We start from the raw sequence: 14,763 nt of genomic DNA, 5'->3' as shown, positions 1-14,763 counted from the left end.
ATGACCCAACCAACACCAGAAAGACTGACAATCCGCACTCACCACCAGCTGCCTCGACTATGGCAACACCCTCTACACCAGCAACCCCATCCAGCTTCTCACAAGACTCCAGACCATACAGAACGCTGCTTCAAGACTCATCCTGGACCTCCCAAAATGAACCCACATCGCCCCCATCTCATAGACCACCACTGGCTCCCCAACCAAAAAAGATGCCAGTTCAGGATCTTCATGTATGCCTACAAAGCATTCCATGACCTAGGACATGCCTACCTCAATTATTGACTGAACTTGCACCAACCTGCTAGACACCTACACTCCTCTTCACTTGCCCTCGCAAACACCCTCCGCATCCACAACACACGCAGCAGTAGCAGCTTGTTCTCATACATCACAGTCAAGAGTGGAAACAACCTCCCTCTCCAGCTCCATGCGGCCCCCTCGCTGGTAGACTTCAGAAAGAGACTCAAGACCTAGCTCTTCGCTAGAGACACATCACCCAGATAGCCCTAGGGGTAACAGAGTGCACTTTATAAATGCTGATTGATTGTTTGATTGATTGATTATTTGGAGTTATGCTTTGTGGTCTAATTTCTGAAATGAGACACTGGAGATATTGAAAATTGAACTCTTAAATAACTCAGCAGATGATGGTCTCACTAAAGAATTGCTTAGACCCATACTGTTCTTTATTCTCTAACCATTCAGAGGATACATTTATTATTTATTTATTTCCAAGGTTTTATATAGCGCTACTGAACCCGGGGGTATCAGAGCGCTTAACAAGATAGGTAAACAATTACAATAAAGTAAAACAAGTTGCATTAAAACATGAGTTACATAAAATAGGGTAATAGAATGTGCTGGTTATTTAGGGGCGATGGAGATCAATAGGGTGTGGGGGTGTTGAAGTTCAGAGGGAGAAGGGAGTGAAGAAAAGGGGAGAGGCAGAATGAGAGGCGGGTAAGCGGTTGAGGAGGAGGCAAGAATCAGGGAGCAAGGAGTGTAGAGAGTCAGACATCAGTGAGGTTAGGTTCCCCAATATTTGTTGTGAAGGAGTATTTTCAGTCTTTTTTTGAAGAGAGGGTAGGAGGGGTTGCATCGAAGATCTTTGGGGAGAGAGTTCCAGATCGTGGGGGCGTTCCCAGAAAAAGTACGAGATTGGTTTTTTTTGTGCTTGAGTCTGGGAGGGATTAGGACAAGGGAGTTGGTGCTCCTCAGGGACCTGGAGCATCCAGCTTTTTGCAGTTTCTCAGCCAGGTAGGAGGGGGTGCTAAGGTGATGGGCTTTCTGCATGATACATGCAATTCTTGTAGGTGGATCTACCTTCTATTGGGAGCCAATTGAGGATTTTTAGGACCGGAGAGATGTGGTCGAATATTTTACAATCGGAGGTAAGTCTGGCGGCAAGGTTGAGGACAGATTTGAGCGGTGCTAGGTGGGCTTTAGGGGTGCTAGCGAGTGTGGCGTTACCATAGTCAATACCGGAAAGGACAAGCGATTGGACAACGGTTTTAAAGTCGTCTGCTGGTATGAAAGGTTTGAGTTTTTTGAGGTGGTGGAGGGTGAAGAGGGCACCCTTGGCGGCATTTTTGATGTGTGGGATGAGATTCATGTTATGGTCAATGCTGATGCCTAGGGATTTGACAGTATTCGAGGGGTAGAGGGGGCAGTTGAGAGCTGTAATATCCTTGATCCAGAGGTGAATGGGGAGGGAGTTGTTTTTAGGAGTGAAAATGATGATTTCAGTTTTATTTGGGTTTAGTTTGAGATGATTAAGATGATACCAGGCTTGGATTTTAATCAGGGTCTCGTTGAGGTGAAGGATGTCATTGTGAGATTTAATCCTATAGTATAGCTGGGTGTCATCCGGATAGAGGTGGTAGCATATTTTAGCTTGTTTAAGGGTGAGGGTGAGAGGTTCCATGAATAGGTTAAATATGGTAGGGGAGAGGATGGAGCCTTGCGGAACACCAAGCGAGACAGGTCGGGGCTTGGAGAGGCAGTGGATGAGCTTAATTGGTTGGGATCTATTTTGAAGGAATGAGGAGAACCATTTGAGTACGGTGCCCTCGAGACCGAAGCGAACTTCGAGGGTGTTAAGAAGGGTGGGATGATGGACAGTATCAAAGGCAGCCGAGAGGTCAAGGAGGATTAGTAGAGAGGATTCACCTTTGTCTAAGGAGCGATGGATGTCATCTGTAATATTAAGCATGGCCGTTTCAGTACTGCATCCTTTTCTGAAACCAGATTGGAATATGTCTAGGAGATTGAATGAGGTGATATGGTTATCTAGTTGGGTCAGGACACATTTTTCCAAGGCTTTTGAGAGGAAAGGTAGGTTAGAGATGGGACGTAGGTTGTTAAGGTCGTTAGGGTCAGCGGAGGTGTTTTTGATGATGGGTGAGATTTGGCCTAGCTGAAGGGAAGCGGGAACACAGCCCGTGGAAAGAGAGGAATTGATGATGTTGGTCCAGACTGGAGCACTGACATTTTAAGTTTTTGGACTAGGTGTGCCGGGAGAGGATCTTTAGTGTGAGAGGAGGGTTTGAGCTTAGAGATGATATTAGTGACCGCGGATTCGGAAACAGGGGCGAATTTGCTCCAGGAGGCATGGTTTTTAGCCTGGTGGTGCGTGACAGTGGAGACAAGTTGAGGGTGACCATTTAGGGAATTAGGGGGACTTTGCGGCGGGGAGGAAGAGGATGAACTAGTGTTGGTGATGTTGTGGGGGGGAATTGATTGAGGGGAGGTTGAGGAGGAAGCGGGGTGGAGGTGAAGGAGACTTCAATCGAGTTGACTTTATTAGAGAAGAAGCTGGCGATTTCTTCGCATCGTTCAACCGACGCTAGCATTTTGGGGGGGGGGCAGAGGATGTTTGTTTTTTAACAATGTTAAATAGTTCTCTGGGGTGGTTTCCAGCCTGGTCCCGTTGGGAACGAAGATACCATAAGAAGTATCATATTAATTATAATACATTAGTGTTAAGCCAGACTTCTATGAGGAACAGTATGTCCAATTTATTGACTATCAATGTGTGTGAAATGTTAGTACTGTCACTAAAGCTGCTCAGCAATTCTGGAGCATGCACAGTGCAGGCTCAGATTTGGTTGGCTCTGTTACTGGAATATTTATATATAGGGTAGTACAATTATGTGTTAATGTTTTTAAGGGGGCTGTCCTTACCTGAATTAGAGTAGATACCTGGGATATCATGGAATTTGACTTTGTGTAAGGTTACTGTAATTGCTATTCCTTTTCTTCTACTTCTGTTTTGCTTATGCATATTATTGCTCATTTTGTTCACAGGCTCACAATAGTTGTTAGCTAGGGTCATCGTGCCGTGGTAGTTGAAGGGTTGTAATGGTGAACAGAGCTTTCGTGAAGTCCATTAAATCATTGGGAACACATTGTAAGTTGATGATCTACATCAGGAAGATATTGAGCTTCTTTTTGAGATTGTGCATGAGAGACTGGACTGTAGCAATGTAACAAATAAACCTTTTATCATGCTTACAAAGAAAACATGTAATAATTCAAAAGAATTAAAACAGTTGTAATCTACAGCAGAGCTTATATAATATGCACTTGAAAACAACCAGGCACTCTATTATAGAACGCCCCCTACAAAGAATGACCTTCTATTAAATAAAGGATGTACTAAGTAACTTCCTATAAAACGAACCTCTTATTTACAACCAAGCTGCTCATATATATAGGGTGGCTGTAGATAAGCTCAATATTGACTATCTTAACAGCACATACCGGAAGTGTGCTTAACCTGAACCTGACGTACTACCTAAAATGTAGCTCAGGTATGATCTCATCCAGACATTGTTCTTATCCCATGCTCTTCTTAATGCCTAAACAGTATCTATCCAGAGAAGTCCTACTGGGGCTCTTTCTTAAAAAGTCTGTTTTTTATGTCAGTAACTATCCTTAATCATCCAAGCAGTGGATGATCTATAAGCGATGGATTATCACATATAACTCCTTTTCCAATGTCCTGAAGGATTTTCTCAGCATGGGATAACTATGTATACCATCTAGAATTCTCTATACAGGTTACAGCACAAAATACCTTTTCTATTGAGACTGGGCAGAATTTTGATTACATATGAGTATTCAGAGTCATTTTGGTAATTCTGCTTTACTGATTGGTATGGAATTACCGAAAATTACACGATTACTCCTGCTTGCATAGTAAAGAGTAATTTAGGGTAAAAAAATCCTACCACAAGAGCAAATTAAGTGCGCGTGCGTGGCCCCTCGTGCTTGCTGTTGTGTTCTGTGCTACATTTAATACTGTTCTTAGCACAAAATGCATTCTTGCCCATTTTGGATGCAAAGGGGCTTTTTTTGCTAACAGAATAGCGCAGAATGCTGGTAGTAATTCAGGAGAAAAGCTTAACCCAAGAGCACATTTAACTTGCGCTCGTTTATCATGTTCTGTTACATTTAGCTCTATTTCTTGGTGCAAAATGCATACTTGCATCAGTTAGGGATGCGAGAGAGCTATTTTGCTAAAATAAATAGTGGTAAATGCTAAACTTCTCTTCTTGCATAAATCAAGCGTAATCTTGTGTAATTCTAAAGTAATTCACGTGATTACACTACATGAATTATGCAAGTTACGACCACCTCTACTTTCTGTTCAAGTATATGCAGCCGCAGCCCATGCAGGTTGGAGCAGTGAGGCTGTTATTCATTATTTATTACTTAATATTTATTATTTATTAATTTATTCTTAGTTATTTATTTAATTTCCCCTTGTCATCATCTGTCGAAATACCCCCCACCCGGCTCCACTGCCCCATCGATCTTACCTGAACAGCTGTGGCTGAGTATATGTGGGGGTTACCATGTAATCTGTAGTAAGGAGAATTTGGGAATTTTCGGATAGTGTTTTGTTTGCATCTGTGGGATGTACAACCTGGGAAGGAATCATCCTGCAGTCTATTCGTATCATAAGAAAATGAGATTGAGGAGATGCAGCCTGCCCTTAATTTTCTCAGTTCCCCCACCAATGTAATGTCCTGTGTTGAAGTGCATTTATTGGCACACCATGTTACAGTGAGCCACTGTCACTGACCTTAAGATCCTGGAGCGGAGCGGTTCTCACCAGCAGCAATAGTACAGTGGGCAGCCGTTCTAACACTGAAAGGTGGAGTCATACTGAACAACATGCACATGTCAGAATGCCTGGCGCTGCACTCCTGTTGTGAATGTTGTTCATCAGTAGACACAGGCAGTTCGAGCACACTGCCACAGAGATACGGTACATCACTCTGGCTGTCTGTCCCACTGCAGCTACCTATATCCAAGCACGCGCCACCTCGCTCATTATTGAAGGGTCTGGTGCAATCAAGATGCAGGACCAGCATTGGCACACATGACATCATGAAGTGTAATTAGACTGTTGAGAGGTAAACACACTAGCAGCCAGTAACCTTAAGATCGCCTAGATCGGACTTCAGCCGCAGTCTGCGCAAGTAAGAGGGGTGGGGCGGTGGGGCCAGGTTGGGGGATTTTGACAGACGATGACAAGGGAAATTTAAATAAATAATTAATTTTCCCTCACCGTCATCCGTCGAAATTCTCCCCACCTCCCCCCTTCCCCCCCACCTCACTTCTCTAACCTGCACCGGCCGCGGCTGTCCGACTACTTCCAAAGCATTGTATCTAACTGTATAAATATTAACCCTGGGCGAAGCACTACGCTACGCTCGCGTAGTTCACGAAGTTTGCGCAACTTCGCACTACGCGAGCTGCACGTAGCACAGTGCGAACACGCGTAGCGCAGCGTAGCGTAGTGCAGCAGTAATTTTTTGCTTGTTCGCGGTCCTCCACGTCATGTTAGCGACCGCGAGCAAGCAAAATGACATCCCGGCGAGACTCTCAATGCGGGGAGGTCAGGTTTCTCATTGCGAGTGGTCGTGCATGCTCGCGACCGCTCGTGATGAGAAACTACCAGTTCGCGTTGAGAAAGCTGCCGCTCGAGTAAAAATCTACTCGAGCAGCAGAAAACTACAGCTCGCACTGTGTAAGATGCCATTTTCAATGATTGCACAGTGCCGGATGCTTGTTCGCACTGTGCAATCATTGAAAATGCATCTTGCACAGTGCGAACATGCTACTACGCAGTTCGCGTAGTGCTACGTGAAGTTCGCGAAGTGCACTTCGCGTAGCGCTGCTACGCGAACTACGCCCAGGGTTAATAAATATCCCCATCCTTTCTTCAGGCCCTCTCTGATGTGCTAGAACTGTCTCTCCCAAGCTTGACTAGTCTCTGTGGCTGGTGCCAGAGAGGGACGGTACATTCTTTTTGATGGATGGTGAAGGGGGAAGGCGGTATTGACTCTATAACAGTTGCAGGGGGCTATCTGTCAACAATCCAGCAAGTGGGGCAGGTGTGGTGGCACCTACGTGCGAGACCCTCTGCCTGAGGCCCATATTCATACTAGTATAAGGGCCCGTGACACCAGTGTTACTACCATGACAAGTGTCTCACCTTCTTACATGCCTTCGAGGGTCCGTTTCATTCATTGGAGTATTTCTGATGGATTTCTAAAGTGAATCAGAAGGGCTCACTCCGATCTGCTGCTTAACCATGCCTCCTCTTCCTATTATGTTCGCCTCAAAAGAGGCATCTAATACTGAGTATCTCTCATTAACCGTTACCGTTTTGGGGTTCTTGTACACTACTCCTTCTTGCCTGCTCTTGTCTGAGCGGTAGTTATGAGGAAATCTATTTTAAATACTTCCTGTTCACTTCATGTTCTTCTGTCTATTGTAAGACACAGCTTGCTAGGATTGGTGGCTCAGTGAGGTAATGCACCCACTCCAGGACTCTATTTGATCTCATGATCATAGGTTTAATCTTGGTGTGACTTTTCAGCCTTTAATGTTTACGAAGTCAATCAAATGGAGTGCTATTGAATAACAACATCTGAGATTCTGTGCCAAGATGCGCCCTGCCGAGCATGTGCTTTACAAGTCTGACCTTTCCAAGACATATTTTCGGTCATCCGTCTGACCATACATGGCCTAATGCCCTTCAACCTAATCCCATTCATTTGTCTTACTTTCTTTACTAGTTCTCATTTATTCCCTTCTTTTTTGTCTTCCTCAGCATATCCCTCTGTTCCTCCTTCCCTTTTTCAATCTTTGCTTCCTAATTTATTTTCACTTCTTCCCTCCTTCCTGGCTTCCTTTCTTTCTCCAATCTTTTCTTACATTCCTTTCTAATTCTAAATTCTTTCCGCCATGGCTGCCGCTTTCCTTCACCCTTTAGTCCTCCTTTCTGTTCTTGCTTCATTTTGTCCATTTGCCACACAATAATCTCTTCCAGCATTAATTTATGCATTCACCTACTCCCTGTGTTATTTTCTTCTTCCTTCTTCCCTTTTTAGTTCCTAGTCTTGTCCTTGCTTCCCTCCAGAGAAGCCTGTCTTCACTCTGGCCTTCTTTAATGAATATTTCTCCTGCACTCAGAGAACTCAAATGGCTTCAAGTCGAAATGCGGGTTAGCTTTAGAACAGCCTGCCTCACACAAAAAGCCCCGCACACCAGCAAGATTTGGCGGCCAAACTCAAAAAAGCTGGCCAGGCCAGGAACTTCAGAAGCTCAAACTCCCTCCTACTCATCCTGCTGAAAACTCGAAAACAAAAAACTGCGACACGATCCTTTGCCCAAAATCTGGAACCCTAGTCCCCCCCACATCAGAACTATTCCCTCTTTCGTAAAATTCAAAAGCCAACTCAAAACCCTGTTCCTAGACCGCTCCCTAGGGTACCGATAGGAGCAGTCGGAGCGAGAAAGCAGATGCAGCGCACTGCTTCGACCCCTGTCCCCAAAACTTCGAAACATAGCTCCTCACCACCGACCTACACTGCTAATTGTTGTTTTGTTGTGATTCTTTGCAATTTACCTGTTGTAAAGCACTCCGATACCTTTGGGTCAGGCCAGCTCTATATAAAACTTCTTTATTAAATAAATAGAATTGCTTCCTTCTTCCTTCTTCCTTCTTTTTAAGCAGCATAGCTTCACCTCACTCTCTGTAGTTTTCAATGGTGCCTCAAATGTGCTTTCCTGAAGCTGGAGGTTGAGAAACACACCCATTCTCCTCTGACTTCATGGACATGCTGTGTGGGATGCTCTTGATGATTGTCTCTACAGCTCAGTGACATTGGTTAAAATTCAGGATCTCAAAATTAGGCAAGTTTTTACTCTGTGTCTCTGAATTTTCTGAGTATCTACCATTATTGTTATCCAAAAATCCTATTTCATATTTGTTAAAAGTGCACCCTTTATTCTTTTGTGAAGGCAATCAATTAGGAAGGGCAGAGATTCCTGTCACGTAATTAAAAAGTGCATTTGAAAACTTGCAAAATTGTAAAAGAAATGTACATTGAACACAGACTTTAGAAGATAATTGTATAAGTTATATGTATGGGGACTATGGGTAGTGTGTATGCATGTGGTGGAGACAACCAGAGTCAGGGATTTTGAAGGCCCAAAAGGTAATTTTCATTCCAAGGTATAGCTGTACTATATACCCAGGGCCGAACTTGGAACCAAAACTGACCCTGCCAAACTGATCGGCCGGCGCCTGGGGGGAGGGGGGACAAAGCCGAGCTGTTTGAAAGGGCCGGTTTTGGCCGTTTTTATTACTGGTAAAAAAAACTCCCCCCAGAGGGGCCAAGACCAGCCCCCACCTGGGAAACACCCGGTGCCTGCTACGGCCATTCCGGCCCTGTGTATATACCTGCCATAATGGCTGGGTCCCGCAATATCATTTCTACTCCTACAGTTAGAATGGAGGTCTGCTGCCTGCACAGAGCTGTCAAAGGTGGTTGAACAGTGATATGCAGGGAGGGTGAGATATACTGATAGAGCTAAAAAGCGGTATGAATCTTTGCTTGGCATGTGAACTGATTTTGAGAGATCTCAAGTAGCATATGAATAAATGTGCACTAATCACACTTTAAAGAGACATGAAAAATAAATGTGAGAGAACTTAGTTTCAGCATCGTAAAAGCTTGCAGTTAAACTGTAGAATAGATGAAAACATATACTTTAAATAATATAGATTAATATTTTATAGAATGGTAAAGTGATGTACTCACATGTTATAAAACTTCTAATCATACTCATTCAAATAGCAATGTTTGTAAAGAGTTAATGAAATCTAACATTATCTGGATCATTTTATGTGTGATATTGAAGAATATCATTCCAAATTTTATCATTTGCATATGTGAAACTGTGCACCGAATGAGAAAAGAAAACTGTTGCTGCATATCCATATTTAGTGTAATTGTCCTCAAACCGTCATATAATAATCTTCACATATGGTTAAGTGTACAACATTTGAAGCAATATTAATATTTTATGATTTGAAAAAATGTAACATGTTGGAACTTTGAAAATGCAGTAATATGTCATTGGGTCTTATTATGAGTTTGGCGGTGCGGGAACAGGACCACCCCGTTCCTGCATTGCCAAACCCATATTTGAACATGGGCCGGATCAGTAGTTTTCTCTTGTCTGGCAGGCAGTTCTTTGACGTTCCCGCAGTTTTGCCTATAAAATAGGCACTTCATTGAGAACGTCAAAATCAGTATGGCATGGACTCCTGCAGTCGATGTTGTTCAGGTATTAGCACACATGCACACTGGGTCACATGTTGTACCCCCCTGTGTGCATCCAGATGGCGCATAGGCCCAAGGGTCCCCTGTAGGGTCAATTAAACAGTTTCTTTCTCCCCTCCCACCCTTTTAATAAGGGAGTCAGCCACCCGAATAAAAATCCCTTGTGGACTGACTTACCTCCTTTTAAACCTCACTTTCCCCTCACGACTACACCACCACCAGACCCCTCACACGCTCGCAAACTATTGGCTGGAACAAAAGATCTCCAACAAAGAGCGCCTACGGCGCCCGTCAGACATTGCAGCGCCAGTCTGACGAGGAGCATGGGACCAATGATGAAGCATGACACCTAGATTCCTGGGTGTTTGAGGTCTCTTAGTTCCAACAAGGGAACACCCAGTTCCCTGACTTTAGTTTTGTCTCCACTTTCCCATACCTCCTTTTGATCCCCGGGGAACTCAGTATCCTTTTTGCTTACAAGTTATCTGGACATATACTCTGGACCCCGTTAAAAACTGTCCACATTGGTTCCTTCCTTTCTACCAAATTTTCGAGCGTGGGTTTTACTAATGGAACCTTGAGGGTTACCTACAGTGACAATTTTCACTGAGAGGACCAGCAGCCTGCGGAACCATTCTCCGGTTACCTCTTAAGGCCGCCCACTATTCACTCTATCTCTGTAATTTTTCTCAAAACTCAGTAGTCATTCTCACATACGGGCAGGCGATATTCCCAATATGGAGGACGTCCCAGGATTGAGTTTTGATGAAGAGGCTATAGCTGAGGCATTAAGATCAGCCGCTCCACCCTTTGGGGCTGGAGGGGCCACTGCCTCCAACTCCACTAATGATGACTGGTCTACGCTTACTGGATTGAAAAAAGAATGGTTAAGGATAACTGTTCACGGTATTATGATGACTGAATACCTAAGGGCTAAAATAGCTCCGCAAGGACTCCTGGTAACCATCATACCAAGACTGTTCCTTGAGGATAGTCAATTTAAGGGGGAATGGTGCCAGGTATCCTGGAAGTGCACCAAGGACCTTCTGTTCCTAATAGTTAAAACAGCCAAGAGACTGGCGGATGCACTCCTAGCAAAGATTACGGCCTTGGAAACTGCCATCAGGGGCACTCTAACTAAAACTCCCTTCACTACGAAACTGGCAGAAATCAACCAAGAAATTTCCGACAGCCAAGAGTTTCTACTCAAACAAAAAATGACCAAACTCCAAAAGGATGTTTCCAAATTTGATAAGGAAAAGGTCTATCCCTACCTGAGGGAAGGATATTCCAATAAAAAGACTAGCTACTCTTCTGACGAGAGCTCTGAATTTAATAACCGGAGGGGCTCCTCAAGTAGTGATTCCAGCGGGGGCAATCCAACATATAATAACAAAAAGAATCAGCAGCAGCAGAGATGGAACCAAGGTTTTAATCAAAGCCATATGTTCCAAGGGCCACCGCAAATGATACCTCCCTGGCAATATCCGTTCTATCCCCAGGGTCCGCCACCACAGTTCTTCCCCATGAACCCCCCTTTTCACAACAGAGGTTGGGGCAGAGGAAGAGGGCGAAGGCGAGGAAATCAGAAAGGGGTACAATTCCAAGATCAACAGACAGCATCGACGTCAGTGGAGACGAGGAGCACAACCCGAGGGAGAAGAGTTTAATAGTTAACCTCTCCAGCAGACCATTGACCCCTACTGAGACAGTGGTTCTTGAAAAAGGTCTGGGATTCGTCCCCACTCCCACCCCAGATAGTTTCACAGAAATGTGTGAGATTAAACAGTTTTTTAGGAAAATACGCTTACGAGCCTATTTTGGTGATAGACCTGAGAACGTTTCATTGGATACTGGGTTGCGCAAACCCTCTACGTTCAACCCCACTGATGGCATGGTTCCCCCTGAGATCCTGGTTTTTGAAAAGGCAGTCCTCAAATCTATGAAGACAAAGCCTAACATACCAGTCTTCAACAACTTGAGCAGAAGGAAGAGGACAGCTGTACAGAATCTGGGTAATGACTGCTCCATCGTTATCAAACAAGCAGACAAAGGTGGAGCGACTGTGATTCAAAACATCACGGACTACGATTCTGAATGTAAACGCCAGCTTGCCAACACTAGCCATTACAGACCACTACCATCAGATCCCACCCCTAGACTGACTACCGCCATAACCAGTTTAGTTATGGAAGGAGAAACAAATGAATGGATCTCGAAAAACGAGGCAGACTTTCTGATCACAAAGGACCCGGTCATCCCTTATTTTTATACCCTTCCTAAAATACATAAGGGTACCACTCCAACCCCCGGGAGACCGATAGTATCCGGCATAGGATCACTCCTCGAGCCGCTGTCAAAATTTTGTGATATATTCTTACAACCCATAGTGAGGAAGATACCATCCTTCCTCCAGGACACTAGGGATGTCCTCCGCCTCATCGAATCCATCGAGGGCAGAGGGAATGTAGACCTCCTCCTGACTTTGGATGTGGAGGCCTTATATACTAACATTCCACAGCAGGCCACTCTTGACGCAGTTGAGCAAACCCTCCGGCTGGAGGACTGGAGCTCACCAACACCCATTTCCTTCATAATGGCATGTGCCAGCATTGCATTAACTGAGAACTTTTTCCAATATGGGTCTCAACTTTACCACCAGATCCAGGGGACCTCTATGGGTTCGACTTTTGCCCCTAGCCTAGCCTGTATCTACATGGCCACCTTTGAGAGTAATTACATCTACTCAGCTAACAACCCCTACACCCAGAACATCACAATGTGGCGTAGGTATATTGACGATATTCTGGTCCTATGGCATGGTGACCGAGAGAGCTGTGAAGCCTTCTGTTTGTGGATTAACCATCAAAATCAATTCCTTAATTTCACAGCCACAATCTCAGACAATAAGATACCCTTCCTCGATCTCACTATCAGTCTTACTCAGGAGGGACTGAGTACATCCTTGTACAGGAAAGAGACAAATAGAATTAGCTTGTTGCTCTTTGGGAGCAATCATCCAAGATCCTTACGAGAAAACCTCCCTTTCGGACAGTTTCTGAGGATCAGAAGGAACTGTACCTCAGCCTCTGATTACAAGAAAGAATCTAGGATGCTTCAACACAAATTGCAAGACAGAGGCTATCCCTCTAGACTGGTTAACAATTCACGCAAAAGAGCCTTGAACAATCCTAGAGAGGCCTTATTGGTGACACGCCCCAAAGAGTACGACGACGTCATCACGTGCGTAACATGTTATACACAGAATTCAACTGCCTTGAAAAAAACAATCAACCAACATTGGGGGTTGTTGAACACGGGGGATCTGGAAATACCACGCCCTCGCTTTGCATTCAAACGCACGGCAAATTTAAAAGATTCCCTCATCCACACACGCCCCAAAAAACAGACTACTACCACCAGCCAGAGCACCTTGTGGAAACTTCCACCGGTGGTTGGTCATTATCCTTGTGGCGGCTGTGTTGTATGTCAACAAACAACACAATGCAAAGAGATCAAACTTTCTGAGACGTTCACCTGGCACTTGAACAAACATACGAATTGCAACAGTTCACGATGCATCTATCTACTGACCTGCCCTTGCGGCAGTCAGTACATAGGCATGACGATGAGACAAATAAAACTGAGAATTATGGAACATAAGAGCAACATCCGGTGCTCCAAAACCCACACCAGATTGTACGAACACTACGTGCAGCATGGTCACCAGGCTGATAGCATTAAATGGGTGGTCCTTGAGTCCCATACTTCCATCACTCACCAAGCTCTATTCAGAATCGAACAGCGTTGGATACATCGTCTACAGCTAGACACCCGGGGTCTTAATGATTCCGTACCCTGGGCATCACTAGCGAGATGAGTCCTCCCATTACTGGAGATGTTTTCCCTCCACCAGTTATGCTCCGTTTTGAACATGATTTATCCCCACCTTGGTTGACTGTGTAGTCTCTATCTCGACACTGATAGCCATTATGGATGTCAGCCTTAGCTCTGACATAGGGGGGTCCACCATAGTCTGTCATCATAACATACAGACACATGAGAACATGACAGGGTAACATTATAATATACGGTCACAATATAGCACCATTGTGAACTATGTCATAATATAGCACCATTGAGAATGCTGCCTCTGGCAATTTAGCCACTCTCCCTTACTACATCTTACATGACGCCTTTAAGATGATACCCCACTGCCTGTTCCATCTCGCAACCTATTCGATTTCGAGACACGCCTGTCCTCGTCCTTAGAGGTTAAACTCCTTCACTTATTGCGGGGCACCTAAGGTCTCTGGTCTATAACTCATAACACTAACATACACCAAAATACAGACCATGAGATTAAAATGTAAATTGGATTATTTCTCTACTCTCCTACCTCCTTTTATTTTAAAAGTGACGTCCTGTCGCATTAGTAAGGTGGGACATTTCAACAATTTGCCAATCACTCCAGTCGGCAAAATCACAGCCTTATTATTATGGCTTTGGTATAGTCCCCAACTGCTACATTGCCCTGGATAGACCTTTCCTGTACACATACTACCCCTTATAAGATGGCCGCCACGATAGGGAAGACGTGTCCCTCCACGGATGGCTGACACGCGCTCAAGCCACTGCGCATGCGCAGCCTGGGTGGCTTGGCCACTCCCACTAACAGAGCACAACGCGGCAAAGTCGCGGTTATACAGCATATAACCCTGCCGACCCCACCGGGACAGGACCAGCTGTTTCGCGCTACCGGTTGGAGCGCCGTGCGTGGGGGGTAGGTCTCTCCGCCCTTGCTGTTCGGTATCCAGGTAAGAGCGTGTGTGTGTATATGTGTGGAGAGTCACGCCGTGGACATGGTGCTTGCGTGATTGGCCCTTCCGGGGAGAGCATTATCACAGGTCTCTCCCCGCTCTGTGGCCAAATGGACAATTACCTGGCGGTCGGGTGCCTAGCAGAGGCGGCAGACATTAGGACCGGGAGGGGCATGGCCCTCCGAACCTCTGTGACGGGGTGCGGGCGGGGACCACCGGTCCGGACCCAAACGGCCCCGTACGCGGAGGCGGGGCGGGTCGTGCTCCATGGCCTGCTGCTGCATGCCGTG

Source organism: Lissotriton helveticus, chromosome 1_1 (assembly GCF_964261635.1).
Source record: "Lissotriton helveticus chromosome 1_1, aLisHel1.1, whole genome shotgun sequence".
Taxonomy (NCBI): Eukaryota; Metazoa; Chordata; class Amphibia; order Caudata; family Salamandridae; genus Lissotriton; species Lissotriton helveticus.
Note: the sequence above shows the minus strand (reverse complement) of the source record.